A 13,451-nucleotide genomic window follows, 5' to 3' on the forward strand; every position below is an offset into this window, starting at 1 on the left:
ATCTGCATTTTAAACAAGATACCCAGGTCATTCAAATGCACAATAAAGTTTGAAAAGCACTGCTCAGAGAGTTTCACATGGAGTTTTGTGAAATGCTATTATTATACAAGAGAAATTAGATTTCAATCCCCTTGTAAACACTGACTGCTTGTTAAAGACCCTTGGTGTGGTGGCCAGCATTTTTAATGAGCTGGCAGAGAAAATTGTCCACTTTTGGCTCGAGCACATTCTCCTACCTTAGGATATGGAGAAGAATCTTGAAAGAGGGACCTTTGCTCAGCACAGTTGTGCAGAGATGGGCTGTGTATTGGGGGTGGACCTGAGCAAACTGAGCCCAGTTTCTTGATGCTCCAATTTCTTGGAATGGAGGTTGGGAAGAAATGTGGTCCCATGAGCAACAAGGCCTGCCCATGGCTAACTGAATGGCGGGACATTTTTAGAGTCCAAAGTTTCCCTCTCTTGGTGGTTTAAGAAAGCAACTTTCCCTGAATTCAGAATTCAGACATTCCCTCATTGGGTTTCAGCTTTTGGGGTTTTACCTGGGTTTGAGATCTGTACCTTCTCCTGAGTTAAGTGCCTTTAGACTTGGGGGCTAAAGGTTTGGGTTTTCACTTGGAACTTGATCATATTTTAATTATTCATAGTCACCCTGGGGAAGCAGGAGCTCATGGAAAGTGCACCGGTTAAGAAGTATGGCTAGTAGTTCCTTGCTGTGCCCTTGTATTAGTTTCCTGTGGCTTCATTTATACACTACCACAAATTTGAAGGCTTAAAACAACAGAAATTTGTTTTCTCGCAGTTCTGGAGGCCAGAAATTGGAAATCAATCTGTCTGCAGGGTTGTGTTCTCTCTGCGGGCTCTAGGGAAGAACGTTTCCTTGACTCTTTGGTTTCTGGTTGCTCTAGGTGGTCCTTGGGTTTTGGCTGCAGACCTCCAATCTCTGCCTCTTTCTTCAGATGGCTGTCACCTCGACCTTTCTGTGTCTTCCCTTCTGTCTCTTATAAGGACATTTGTCATTGGATTTAGGGCCCACCAGGATAATCCAGGATAATCTCATCTTGAGATACTTAACTTCATTACATCTGCAGAGATTCTTTTTCTAAATAAGGTTACATTCACAGGTTCTGTGACTATTTTGAGGGATCCACAAATCAATCCACTGCAGACCCTAACAAGCTCTGTGGCTCTGGACAGCTATTTATAAAATAAGATAAGCCTCAGGTTTCTCATCTATGAAATGAGATCTCTATTAACAATAGTGTTAATATTTTCTGACTCTAAGTCTTTTACTTGAGTGCTCTATCCCTAGGCAGAATAAGACAATTAAAAGGAACACCGTCAAGTGTGTGTGTGTGTGTGTGTGTGTGTGTGTGTGTGTTTTAAATAACATCATCCTTATGGTTCACTGTTTTTACATTAATTCTTTAAACAAATATTTGTCTAGGACGCAATTCCCAGTAAGGTGTTGGACTACAGTGATAAATGAACTAAATATAAGATTCCTGTCTTAATGGAGCTTACATTCCACGTAAGCTTACATTCTCTCCTATTGGAGAAGAGACACAATAAAGAAGTAATCAATAAATACTCAAGCTAATTAGATAATGCTACTTTCCATGAAGGAAATAAGGTGACGGACAGAGGCACCAGACAGGATGACTGGGAAGGCTTCTCCAAAGAAAGAATATTTAAGCTGAGATATTAAAAATGAAGAAAAGCCACGAATAAGGTGGTTCAAGAAACTGAAAGGAGGCCTGTATGACTGGAATAGATTTTTTGAAGCCTCTATGTGAAAAGTGAATTATGGAGAACAAAGCTAACGGTGTATGTGAAAACCCTTGAAGGATTTTGGTGGACAAGGTGTCAGTAGTGCGCCGGGAGTGCCACTGCAGTCCCTGTGGTCGTGGGCTGCGCAGGCAGAAGTCTGGTCTCCACAGGGAAGATGCTGGTCCTGTGCTGCTCAGAATACCCTCAGTGTGTTCCATCTGGGCACTGTGCATGGTCCAAGTAAAACTGGGTCAGTTAGGGACCATCTTTGTTTGTTTGTTTGTTTGTTTTTAAGCATCTTCCTTCCTCCCTCCTGCCCTCCCTTCCTTCCTTCCTTTCTTTCTTTCTTTCTTTCTTTCTTTCCTTCTTTCTTTCTTTCTCCCCCCTCCACCCCGCCTTCTTTCTTTTTGTATTTTGGCCATACTGCGTGGCATGTGGGATGGTTCCCTGACCAGGGATTGAACCCGTGCCTCCGCAGTGAAAGTGCTGAATCCTAACCACTAGGCCACCAGGGAACTCCCAAGACCATCTTTGGACTGCGTAAAGTTAAAAAAAAATCCAGATCTGACTCCAAATGATTTGAACAATAATGTAAATCTTTACTAAGTTTTCTTAAACTTACAATACAGATGTTTGTGTGGAGCACCACAGAAAAAGAGATCTTTAAAAATTCTCTTTAGACATCTTTTTCACCCAAGCTCCACACTCGTGCTAGCCTCTCAGCTTCTCTTCTCTTGATTGCTGTCCTTTCATACCCTCCACCCCAGTGCTGTCTCTCCCATCAGCCCCTCCGAAAAGCCAGGGCTGTCCATGTCTGCCCCTTCCTGCACTTCCCACTGGGAGTGTATTTCCCTCTCTAATTTCTCCTTTCATGACAAGCAGCCCACCCACCACAAATAAACCTTTCAACTCATTGCACACACTTTAAGATGGCCATGGAAGATAAATACAAGAGATATTGAAAAGGTATGATCAACAGGACTCCGTAGCTGATTGGCTAATCATAACATACTCTAACATTTATTTTGTCCTTGCTATGTGTCACAGCCTGTGCTATTCTATGAAGCAGACGGTGTTCTTATCCTCATTCAGAAACGGGGAAACCAAGGCTCAGAAAGACTCCATGACTTGCCTAAATCCACAGAGCTGGAAAATAGCAAAGATGGGATTTGAACCCAAGAAGTCTGACTCTGGGAACTGGACATTTCACCCCTGTGCTGGGGTAGAAGGGTGAGAGAAGTCTGTGATGATCTCCTAGGACTCAGGTTAACTAACTGGGATTGGTGAGTCCATCAACACAGGTAGGAAAAATAGGTTAAAGGGCAGGCCTTTTGTTTTTGGGGTGGTGTGGCTAGTGTAAGTTACTGTTACTCCTATGTTAAAACTCCCAGTTTATCTCTAAGGGTAATGTAAAGATTGCTTCTTTTCTGTTTTCCTGCCTTCTTTATTCTGCCTTTGTAGTAACTGTTAACTCTGATTTTTAGAATGCAATACACCAAACTCTTCCTAAAGAAATATAAAAAGATCGGTGGAGCACACCCAAAGAAGATTCAAAATGAGAAATGAAGCACTGATAGCTTCATAGCTTTGTCTGATCTATTTGACCACCTTCCATCCTTAGCAATTGGAGTGGATGGCTTGGAGGGTACAATCTGGGGCTAATGGGGGTTCAGACTCTATCTACATGTCTGATGCAAACTATCTGGGTAGTGCCCAGGTGCTTCATGTCCCCTGGTTACTTAGGTTCTTGGCAGCCACACCTATGATTGGGATAACTCCTGCTCCCTTCCTCCTGACCCACATCAATCTTACACTCATTGGGTGCTCCAGGATTCTCACAAAATTTAACCAAGAACTTCTTCAGACAGTTCCTCTCCATAGTTAATGGGGAGCACCTTTTGAACAAGTTTCTTATTCATAGACTCACAAGCAAGAAAGCTGCCCACCCAGAATCAGTCTCCCTGGACAGCAGGTGCGGCTTTTGATACCACATTATTCTTGCTGGTTCTCTTCCCTGACCTCCCTCATCCTGGACTAAGGCTGCTTTTGCCCCTTACGGCACAGTCACAGTTTGTTTTTCATATTCAAGGCCTGGTTTCTGAAAATATCAGAGGCTTGACTCACAAAAGAGAGACAGTTTTAGAATCCTTTATGATCATTTTCTAGATCAAAACACTGGGTTTCTAAGACACAGAAAATGAGGACCAGCAAGGGTCTTCTTTTGCTGTCTTCTGCTCTGGCTCTCCCCCAGGGTTGCTTGGACTCATCAGTCTCAGTGTATTTGTATCATCCAAATAAAGTCACTGACATAGAAAACAATCTTATGATCACCAAATGGGAAGGGTGGTGGAGGGATAAATTAGGAGTTTAGGATTAACAGGTATACACTACTGTATATAAAATACAATGGATAAACAACAAGGGTCTACTCTATAGCACAGGGAGCTATATTCAATGTCTTATAATAACCTATGATGGAAAATAATCTGAAATATATAAAAATATATGTAAATATATATAAATAAAACTGACTCACTTTGCTGTACACCTGTACACAATACTGTAAATCAACTATACTTCTATAAAAAAATTTTAAAATGAATTCACTGATATTCACGTTATATCATCCATGCAGCAGTTTTACCCTATGGGTCTTTTGATATTAGAACAAGCCTTCCCTCTTGGTGCAAGTGAGACCTTTGCTCTAGTTTTCTTCACAAAAATCTCTCCTCCTCTGTCTGCTAAGGCTGAAGTTATATTTTTCTCCCACTTCACAGTTGGGGAGAAAGAAACAAAGAGCTAAAGCTCACACACATAAACTCTTAATCAATCCTTCCTCCTGTCTTTCCCAACAGAACTTGATTTTTCTCAGGTGTCACTCACTACTCTCCATGTATCAGTCATGACTCAGACGCCAGGGGCTCCAACTCTGGTCCTTATTCATTTAAACCAATCAGAACACGGCAGACCTAAGTCAGCAAATTCAGGCTAGCAGGAAGGACCTGTACTATATGCTTAGAGGAACGGTTTCTCTCTCCATTCTGTTGGTTATGAGCAAAGAAACACTTTGTCCCAGTTGCTGACCCCAAAGAGAATTAGCTTTAGGATGAAGCTTAAACTTGGATGGCAAAGATGAAAGTTAGAAAGAGGCCATTGGTAACATATTTAAGCCATTGAAACACCCAAACATTATAGCTTGTTCTACATTTTGTAGGCTAATAAATTTGCTTATTATTTTTGCCAGTTTGTGTCAAGATTACTGTTTTTGTTTTTGTTTTCTTGGTTTTTGGTTTTTTTGCTACCAAAGCATCCCATCCTACCCTGTACTTTAATCTTCTCCACCACAGGAAATCCTATCACTCTCTCATCAGTTATTCAAGTCAGAGACTTAAGAATCATATTTGTTTTTTTCTTTTCCTGCACCACCTCCAAAATTTAATAAATCAGAAAGCCTGCTTGCTCTAACCTCCAGAATATATTCATAATCCATCCTATACCTCCATCTCCAATGCCACCATCTTAGTCTGTTATGTCTCACATAAAATCTACAATAGCTTTCTAACTGTTTCCCCTTCTCCCACCTTGGCCTTCCTATAATCTGTTATCCATGCAGAAGTCAGAACGATCTTTTTGAAACATAGTTTGTGTTATTCATTGTTTGAAACTTTCTAATGGTTTCTCACTTTGAAAAACAATCCAAATATCTCATTGATTTAGTTGCAGTAAAGACTACATCACTACTAAAAAAAATCTCAAAATACAGTGACGTAAATAAGACAGAAGTTTATTTCTCTTTCACATAAGAGTGAAAGACAGTTCTGCTCCATGAGGAGCAGAATGGCAAGACAATTCTGGCAAGACAATTCTGCTCCATGAGGTCCTTCGGAGACCCAGATTCCTTCCATCTTCTTGCTCCATCCTCCCTTAAGCAAGCGTATTGTCCTTATTTGCGTGGCTGGTCACTCAAGGGAAGGAAAAAGAGAGGAAGTTATAGATAAGCATTTTCCTTTCAATCAAGTGGGGTGGGTGTCACACACATCTCCTCTGCTCATATTCCTTTGGCAATAACATCGGTGGCATGGGTGCACCTCACAAATAGAAGGCTGGGAAACTCTGTCTGGCTAGGTGTCCAGATGAAAGTCTTTTACCCAGGAGGAAACGGAGAATAGATGTTGGGAGGACGACTTGCAGTGTGTCATGCTTATTGTGGCTTTCAAAGCCTACACAACCTGGCCCTTGCAGGCACTCCAGCATCATCTCCTGCTTCCTTCCTAGTTCACTAATTCTGAGCCACAGTGGCTTCCTTTCTGTCCTTCAAACATCCTGCAATCCTTCCTACCTACATCCACGTGCACTTGCTTTCCCTTTGCCTAGAACGCTGCCCAGTGATCCTCGCAATCTAGGTTCCTTCTTCTCCTCCAGGTAACAGCTTGAAAATGCCTCCTCCTTAGAGAGGCCTTCTCTGACCACCCTTCTACTATTGTCGTACCTCTTAATAATTAATGTCTGTAACTCTGCTTTATTTTATTCATTACACTGATACTTTTATGAAATCATTTCTTTATCTCCATACTGGCTGTCTCTCTCACTGGATTCAGAGCTCCAGCAGAATAGGGCTTTATTTGTCTGGTTCTTGTTTACTGAGGTTATTTGGTCAAGAACATCATGTAGACACAATGGGTGCCCAACAAACCCTTTTTAAAACAAATTGAGTAAAAAGATAAAAGGATCCTAAGCAATTTCTCCCCATCTCATCCTGTGCAATTATCATTTAGATCAAAATTTAAGACTTTGCATTTATTCCTCTTGAATTTATTCTATTAGACATGGCCCATTGCCCCAATTTGTAGACCTCTCTTGGGTTTTAATTCTGGATTGTTCACTGACAGTGGGTCTGTAAGTTCTTCCAAGCATCCCATGTGAGCTGGCCATCAGCCTCCAGCCCTGGGTTAATGGACAGTCAATGTTCCCAGCTCCTTTAATTTATGTTGCTTTTTCACTGCACTTCCCTTTTAATATGTGCTTCCACAATCTCTACACTTGTTTACAAAGCAAGAATTAAGTGTCATGGGCAAAAATAAACTCAAAATGGATTAAAGACCTAAATGTAAGGCCAGACACTATAAAACTCTCAGAGGAAAACATAGGCAGAACACTTTATGACATAAATCACAGCAAGATCCTCTTTGACCCACCTCCTAGAGAAATGGAAATAAAAACAAAAATAAACAAATGGGACCTAATGAAACTTAAAAGCTTTTGCACAGCAAAGGAAACCATAAACAAGACAAAAAGACAACACTCAGAATGGGAGAAAATATTTGCAAATGAAGCAACTGACAAAGGATTAATCTCCAAAATTTACAAGCAGCTCATGCAGCTCAATATCAAAAAAACAAACAACCCAATCCAAAAATGGGCAGAAGACCTAAATAGACATTTCTCCAAAGAAGATATACATATTGCCAACAAACACATGAAAGAATGCTCAACATCACTAATCATTAGAGAAATGCAAATCAAAACTACAATGAGGTATCACCTCACACCAGTCAGAATGGCCATCATCAAAAAATCTACAAACAATAAATGCTAGAGAGGGTGTGGAGAAAAGGGAACCCTCCTGCACTCTTGGTGGGAATGTAAATTGATACAGCCACTATGGAGAACAGTATGGAGGTTCCTTAAAAAGCTAAAAATAGAACTACCATATGACCCAGCAATCCCACTACTGGGCACATACCCTGAGAAAATCATAATTCAAAAAGAGTCATGTGCCACAATGTTCATTGGAGCTCTATTTACAATAGCCAGGACATGGAAGCAACCTATGTGTCCACTGACAGAGGAATGGATAATGAAGATGTGGCACATATATACAATGGAATATTACTCAGCCATAAAAAGAAACGAAATTGAGTTATTTGTAGTGAGGTGGATGGACCTAGAGTCTGTCATACAGAGTGAAGTAAGACAGAAAGAGAAAAACAAATACCACATGCTAACACGTGTATATAGAATCTAAAAAAAAAAATGGTTCTGAAGAACCTAGGGGCAGGACAGGAATAAAGACGCAGATGTAGAGAATGGACTTGAGGACACAGGGAGAGGCAACGGTAAGCTGGGATGACGTGAGAGAGAGGCATGGACTTATATACACTACCAAATGTAAAATAGATAGCTAGTGGGAAGCAGCCGCATAGCACAGGGAGATCAGCTTGGTGCTTCATGTCCACCTAGAGGGGTGGGATAGGGAGGGTGGGAGGGAGACGCAAGAGGGAGGAGTTATGGGGATATATGTATATGTATAGCTGATTCACTTTGTTATAAAGCAGAAACTAACACACCATTGTAAAGCAATTATACTCCAATAAAGATGTTAAAAAAAAAGAAGTAATGAGAAATTAAAAAAAAAAAAAGAATTAGGTGTCATGGGGATTAATGAACCAGGCTTCAAGATACCTGGGTGCTAGTTCCAGTGTCTGTTGTCTTTTTAAAAATTACCTCAAGAAAGTCATTCCCCTCTTTGTGATCTCATTTTCCCATCAGTAAAATAGAGGGAAAAATTGCCTGTTATGCTTTCCTCACAGATTTGTTATGAATCAGATAACAATGTACATAAACATGCCATGGGACAATCTAAAATTGTATGAAATAGGAGGTAATATTCCAGACAGCCAGGGCTGACGATAGGAGTCAGGGAGAGGCTTTGCAATGTGGGAAGATTGTTGGGGATCCAGGGGCTGTTCTCTGGAGCTCATCTCCAAAACCATCAGTCCTCCATCCTTCACTTACACAATAGGGCATCTTGTCCTTTCTTCCCCCAGTTTTCATGCTAAGTATGGAAACACCTCCTCAAAGAAGCCACCAAAAAATCCCTTTGTGCTAGATGACAAGACAGAGATCTTGCTAAGAAGGGAGATATTAAAATTCTGTTATAACCAGTTTAACACATACTAAAGTTCCTCAAAAATGCCAGAAGAGATTTCATTCATAACAAATAAAATAATAAAATCTTTAAAATATTCTTTTCATATCTCCCTCAAGATCTTACACCCCAAATCTCCTTTTCCCCCCTCTCCAAACTCTCCTAGCTCATCTTGACCATTATCTTTTACCCTTTTCTCTCCGACACTCTGCTCATTCCATGTGAATCCACTGAGCCAGGCCAGGGTCCTCTGGGCTCTGCCCTCACTCATTACCTTGTTTTATATCACAGATTGCAGACTCTGAGCTGGCCGTTCCCAATACGGTGGTCACTGAAAGAGAAAGAGGTTAAGGGGTGCTCATAATACTGATATTTTCTACCTATCGCATTGATTTGTTGCCTTTTAGACTAAAAGAAACTGAGGCTCCGATATGGTGGAGAGGAAGGGAGCAGACCCAGAGGCGGTCAGAGACTGAGTAGGTTTCTCTGGAAGCTCAGCGCTCCATCTTCCCCACTACCTGGACAGGATGTCTTCCAGGCTCCCCCTGCGTTGTCCAATCCTGATATCTCTGTCTTGGATACATAGCTTATAATCCTTCATGGTTCTCATGAGCTTGGGGATCATAATGGCTGGTCTAGGTGCTGATGAAAACACACACAAGCAGCTTGTGGCCTAGAGACTGGTAACTTCTTTCATGTCTCAGTCACAACGGCATCAAAACCCTCTATGGATATAAATCCTCAGTTGGAGTGAACAGCTGAGGTTGGCAGCCAGTATAGGGCCTCAGGTGTTTCTACCTCCAAAATCTTTGGCCTCTCGCCCATGGCTTATAGGTGAACACAATCCCCATCTCCTGCCCTCCAAACCCCTCTAGGCTTACATGTCACTGAGAAAGGGACCAGTATCTTGGCAAGTCCCTTTCAAAAGTTTTCTAACCTCTGCTTTAGCGTATGGCTAGGAGGAAAGCCTCAAGGTGACTGAGGTCATCTGTCCTGGCTGAGTAGTGACCTGGATATGGAAGGGTTTGGGCATATTCAACCAGCATGGGAGTGACTGCTGTCCAGCCCTCCTGCGATCAGAGCTTTCAGAATATCCTAACATGATCCCACTTTGGTTTAGTTCAGCTAACGATGGAGAACTTATTGTGTACCACGCACCATAGTGATCTGAAGGAGACAAAAAAAGCATACTTTCAAAGAACTTACATTTCAGTGGGTGGACAGACACAAAAAGGGATTCTTTTGATTTCACGTTGAATGCAGCAACAGGATGAACACTGCCAGGGAAGCAGGGAACTGGGGCTTTTAGCTCAGCATGGTGGGAGCAGGGATTCCTAGAGGATGTGACACCCAAACTGAATCTTAAAAACATGTGTAAGGAGGTGCCCAAAGAGGGTGAGGAAGGCATTCTGCAATAAAGGCACAAAGATGCAAAACAACACAGTGTATTCAAGTGCTCCTAATGATTCTGCATATGAGAGCACAGCAAAGAAAAAGAAAAAAGAGAAGTTGAAGTAGAAATTGGCAGTGAAGCTGCAATGGCAGGAAGAGGTTGGACCACAGAGAGCCTTGTGTACTTTCTAAGGCACTTGACCTTGTGTCAAGAAGACTGTGGAGAGCCAGAAAAGTTTTATGCAGGGTGTGACAAAGTCAGACTTTGGTCTTGCCAGGTATGGTAATTTCAACTGTACTATTTATTTCAGTTTTCTGATTAGGAAATATTTACACATCTGGAATTTTGTAACTGAGGGTCATTATCAAGGTGTGATATGGCTTGTGTGAGAGTGTCCGGCTCTCACTCTTGGATGATCTATGTGCTGCTAAAATGTTTGCCTGGATCCAGGGGCTCCAGCACCCACCCAGTTCCTGGCACACAGCCCAGCGCCCCAGCACCCAGTCCTCTGTGCGGGTCAGCACTGCCTACTGTCAGGGTGCCTTCTACCACAAGCCAGAGTTAAGTGGTTCCCTTTTATCCCTTACAGTTCTTACAGTGAGAGTCTTTAGGTAGACTTTTTTCTTTCTAATACTCTGAGGAGCATTTGGCAGCTTTATAAAAAACAAAACAAAGCAAAACAAAACCCAGGTCTCCATAAGTCAAGAATTTAAAATATTTTATTCAGTTTCAAATTTCCTTGAGAGCAAAAAAATTGTGTTGATAAGTTTCTTGGAATGAGAGGTGCATCTGCTGTGATGGAGAGCTGTTTGCCAGCTCTTGAAGACTTCTCCTTCTGAAGTACTGAAAGTGGACACAAGAGCCCTCAAATGCCTGGAGAAGAGGTTTCCTTTTGAAAACGCCCCAAGGCCTGCTCTGAATGACGAGAGTTTGGATCATTGTGAAAATCCACCCTCGTGGTATTGAGTTATTTAAATCTGAAGAATCTCTATGGGCGCTCTCCAAGTTCTCCTCATGGGGAGGCCTTGGACATGGTGTTTGATTTGCTTTGAGAGAATATCTCCTAATAAATGGATTTTTTTCCCCTCAAGAAACTGCTGCTCTAAACGTGTTAAAACTTGTTCAGCATTTTGTTTGAATTTCTGTGTCAAATGCTGGAATGGAAAGTGTAAATCTATGGTCAGATGGGTATGAGATATTGGTTGCCTAGAAGCAATTAATGAATTTTTTGAAAAGATATATTTAAAGTCACATAATCTAACATAAAAATTATATGTACAGATACATACATCAATAAACTTTCTATAGCATGTACAAATATTTTTTGGTCAACAAATGTCCTCTGTAGCATTAGAGGTTTGGGGTGGCACAGCCCTGTTTTCCCATGACCAATGCCACATACATGTACACAAAGAGTACAAGTCAAGTGAGGGCTCCGAGGGACAACTATCTCCCTCATTGCAGGGTTTCCAGTAACCTTGTAAGACAATGCAGCTTTGGTCTGAGGCCGAGATGCCTCGTGATGACTCTACCCAAGGGCGCCCTCCCATGAGGGAAGTAAGCACAGAGGTGCTGGCCACCCTGAGGCAGGAAATGAAAGAGGAAGTGGGACCAGAAAAGAGAGCGTGGGGTCCGTGAACACTCACGTTTACACGTGAAATGTGATCCGGTGAGCTGCAGGGATTCTCGGGAATCCAGTTAGTTCTCCTCTCCTGCTAGTACAGAAAAAAATAAAGAGGTGGATCGGGAGGCTAGAAGTCCCCAGTCCTGTAGAGCTTGGAGAGGAAAGGAGAAGGCACTTTGCCAAACATCAAGTATTTCTCTTGAAGCTAGCTAGAACTTCTGACAACAAAGTGGAAGGTGAATTATTAGGGGACAACACTGGAGGTGGGAGAGAAGAAAGGGGGATATTAGACTAACCCAGGAAAGAGATGAAAAGTCTTAACTAAGGCAGTGACGCAGAGACAGATTTCTCAATTTAGAATGAGCAGAGTATAACCAAGGAGATACACCGGTATGTGGAAGGCTCTGATGAGAATTTTCACTGAATTGCAAAGAAAACAGCCCCCTAATGCCCTGGATAGGGATATTACACCTGAGGGGTGTTCAAGGCTCCATGACTGTAGGAGAAGAATCTTTCAGCATGCAGTAGTGGATGCCCGTTGTTATGGTATTCTGTCTGCCCAGAATCCCTTTTCCTACTTCTATTCATAACACCTCCCTCCCTCCTTTGGAGAAATGGTCTTATCCCACTATCCAGTCCATCACTGAGTCTCATCCTTCTAGTCATAAATGGACTTGCCATCTCTCTGGCCACAAGGATGAGCTCAAAGATGGGCACATGACTCAGCATGGGTCAGTCACAGCTTTTCCCCAGGATTGTTCCCACGGGTACTGGAAAATTGTGACTCTTGGACTGCTAGTGACTATATTCCTGCCTTGTAGAGAAGGTCTGTCCTCAGTGGGAGAAAAATGTAGATATAAAAAGACAAACAGATGTGAGTGATAGACAGGGAGAGAATCTGAATATATCACAATCCAGATTTTCCCTCAGTTCCTACAGCTCTTCTTCCATCCCGTGATCTATCCCAGGATCTTTCTGATACACAACCTCCATCTCTTCCTTTTTTTTCTTAAGCTAGCCTGACCTGGGCTTCTGTCATTTGCAAGCAAAAGACTTTTGACTAATACTTCTGCAAAAAGAAAGCAACTTCAGCTGGAACTTCAGTGGCTGTCTCCCTGGCATGAAGGAGTAAGACAAGCCAGTTGCCTGAACCACTGCAGCAACACCAAGAGGCTATGGGAGAGAGGGGATGGTAGCAATGTCCATTATAAATGAATTCCATTCAGCTGAGCAAAGGGCTTTTATAAGAACAGTGCTAAAAAGAAGTTGGCATATCTCTCTCTCTTCTTTGCTCTACTGGAGACTGAACATCTCAGGAAAAAACAAAACAAGCCAAGAATACATTGGTGCTGGGCTGCAGCACAAGATATGTAAACAAAATATAAGAAAACATCTCTTGAGAGCAAGGATTGTTTTTTATAAAAAGTGTTTTAATGTAAGAGACTATGGAATCTTCTCTGCTTGTTTTTTTAGAGACAGAGCGAAAGAGTGAGAGCAAGAATGAGAGAGAGAGAGAAAGAGAGAGAGAGATTGATTCCTCTTTTTACAGTCAAAGGCCAGGGAATGGACGGTTTAAATCCTTTGGTTGCACAGTTCAGTGACATAATTTTTGCTTGTTAATGAGAAACTGACTTCACTGTAATTCTGTAGCATCTGAGTCTGAGCTGACTTCAGTACTTATATTTCAGTGGTGTTAAAAAAGAACACATTAAAATAGCTTTAAATCAAGGGAGGAATGT

The sequence above is a fragment of the Balaenoptera acutorostrata genome, chromosome 1 (genome assembly GCF_949987535.1).
Source record: "Balaenoptera acutorostrata chromosome 1, mBalAcu1.1, whole genome shotgun sequence".
NCBI classification, from domain to species: Eukaryota; Metazoa; Chordata; class Mammalia; order Artiodactyla; family Balaenopteridae; genus Balaenoptera; species Balaenoptera acutorostrata.